Consider the following 3214-nt stretch of genomic DNA (forward strand, 5'->3'; position numbering starts at 1 on the left):
TATCCGACTAATAGCAAAGCTGGTCACTCCAATGAAGAGTTCTTTATGTTGAAATAGCCAAGAAAAATAGTATTACAGGCCAAGAACAGGCTTATTATCTGTCCTTCTGTTTTCCATCAAGATTAGTAGTAAGTCTGAGTTGGAGTCTGCATTGTCCATAATTTCTTATGGGTAACTGCATTACAGTCACTGGGGTTTTGCAAGAGAAAGAGCACCAGTTTTCCACAAATACATATGTTTCCACAAAAATGTGATGCCCCGAAAGAAGATAAGTAAAATTCAAATCTGAACCAGCTTGTTCTGCTTCAGTTAGACCAAGTTGTCTGTAAAGAGCATCACTTCCATTTCCCTCAGCTCTAGAAAGATACAGTGCAGCAGTACTGGAAACTGAATCCAACATACAGCTGGCATGGCAAAAAACACTCCAGAGAAATCTCTCCTGCCCATTATAATTACATGTTTTATTGTTCTACACACATTGGTATTTAATTAACACAGAGGTGTTACTACCTTAGTGTATCAAAACACAGTATCAGACCATTCTCTGCACAATAGTCTCACATTTTTTTATTCATTCTTGCTTCCTTTCTTAAGCCACCTGCCTATCCATGTCCAGAGCATTAGAGCAGACAGGTATTGACAATTACTACAGAAGTGCCAGAGATTCCAACTGCTACTAAAAATTTCCAGATGTAGATACTGTTGACTGCTCAGAACACTCTCAACTTTTATAAATGTTGAGATTTCAGTGCTCTTGTATTTGAGAGGCACCTTCCCTTACAAGCACCTTCTGTGTGTGGATGTGACTTGCACCAGGTGTGTCACTGCCCTTTGACAGGGGCACAGCCCCAGGCACCAAGGGGAGAACATCCCAAGGGAGCAGCATTGGCAGCCAGATGGTGCTGAGAATGTCAGCAGATACATTCAGCCTTGCTGCTGGGGTCTCTCTCAAGGGGATCTGTCTGACAGGTCCCTGACCCACCAGCACAGCATCAGTGCATTACATTTTGCTCTTGAAACAGAAAATACAAGGAAACCAGCTTGGTAGGAAGACTGGGGATTGAGGCACAAAGCCAGTATGTGAAAGTTCTTGCCAACCCTTAGGCCTTCACCACTGAACCATTAAATTGCAGCATTTATAAAATCCAAATTAATATCTTAGGGAAATAAAGAAAACACTGTTATTTGCAAGGCCAACATCCTACTGCCTCTATTCCATCTCAGTTGCTTAGATGCTCTGCCGAGCTTTCCACAGAATACCTCCAATGGATGCAGAAACCAGAAACATGACCTTTCTCAGGCTTTCCAGCAGAATTTTCCATGAATTTGGGTTTAGACATCACTAGGTTCAATACTGAAAAGATACTAGCCAGAAAGATGGTACAGTACTGGTATTACCATGAAACAGAAGTGCAAAATAAGTTTTGCTTGGAGTTATATGAGGGAAAGGGGGGGAAGGGGGGGATCAGAAGACTGAAAACCAGGACATCCTGTAATTGTAGCTGGAGGATTGGGGAAAGAAAACAATTCAGAAAAGAAACTCTAATCCCATCATGATCACTCTCTCATAGAAGCCAGAGAAATTGCTTTCTGTAAAAATAAACAGAAATGAACACACTTCACTATTTACCATAAACGCCAGCATATTGAAGGAACAACTTTAATTTTTGTAAGACTGAAAGGATAAGTAATAAGTTGGCAGGGTTGCTTAGACAAATGTGAACTCTCATAAATATTACCTACCACAAGTCTAAATCACTGCCAGCTCTGGCTTATGTTAGCCTATTTTAATACCTTACAAACTCCTCTTCCAGGGGATAACTGACCTTTGAAAGATTATCTTCTGGTGTGTACAAGATAGTGTCAAATAAATGGTTATCAGTTCTCAGAGAAGTCCACTCCTAATCTTTTGGATGGACCATTAACTCAAATTATGATTTATTAGCTATTTGAGAGCTTTTTGGACTGATGAGATCACAACATAAAACTAAATACTGCAAAGCAGTAAGTCTTGCAATTAAAACCACTGCCCAAAGACTAGATGAGCAGCTATTAGATTTACCAAAGCTTTATTATGGATTACTGAGAATAATTAACCTGTGTAATGGCAGGTTCCACTTGCTAAAATGACTCATGCACACACAAAAAAATTGATATGGATTTAAATATACATTGCACCTCCACTGATTTAGACTAGATTTAAACAGTATGATAGAATTTGAGAATCCTTAATTTTCAAACTATCTATCAGTATACTTGAACTGAATGACAAAGAAAAAACCCAAAACCAAAGCAAGCACACAGAAAGTGCATGGCTTAAGAGCATGTGCACCAGGTAGCAGGGCATGTGGTTGAACACATCCAGTAGCTGTACTGACACTATAAAAAGTGCTTGCTGTTTTATTTTCTCTACTAGACAAAGGGAAAAAACACCAACTGTAAACAAGAGAATGACAATCTTGGGACAGTGCTTTAATTCTGTTGAGGGGGGGAAAGAATAGCAATAATACCAAATATGAAGATGTGATTTTCTTCCTGAAGCCAAATGGCAAAGTGAAAAAGTAGGCTAAGCCCCATATATGTTCCCCTATCTGCAGCAGAGGCATGTGGCAAATGCAGGAATTACAGAGCAATCGTGTCCACTTTGATTTCTGACTGCAGGGAGAGAAGTGAAATACAGAACAAATCCACAGCTTCTCTGAAGGTCAGCTGAATCTGCCAGGCCTAATAAACAGAAGACAGACTCTCCTCTCATTTCTGAGAAACCCTTGGCTCTGTAGATGTGTGCAGCCACAAGATTTGTTGGGTCTTTGGATCTACATATCTTTCCACAGTAGCACTTCTCCTTGGTCCCCTTTGGAATTAAATGTCAGAGTTAAACACCAAGACAGGCATGGGAGTGGCATAACGCTATTTTCTTTGTCAAGGAAAATATTCCTTTAGGTTTATGGAGGCATTCTGCTGTTTGCAGTTGAAGAAAAGGGTAAAATTGGTCCCATCCCAGAATCAGATGGCCACTTCTTAAAATTTCAGTGCAAAAAGAATATGGGTTTGAATTGCAATGAGGGTAGAAATTAGCACAGTAACAAAAAGGTTCTATATGCTATTATTTACTCTGATGCAACTCCAGAATGGAGGGAAATAAGAAATTAAAAAGAAAAATCAGCCACACAGTATTATCTAATATTACAAATTCACTATCCCAATTTACAAT

Source organism: Erithacus rubecula (genome assembly GCF_903797595.1).
Source record: "Erithacus rubecula genome assembly, chromosome: 2".
Classification (NCBI taxonomy): Eukaryota; Metazoa; Chordata; class Aves; order Passeriformes; family Muscicapidae; genus Erithacus; species Erithacus rubecula.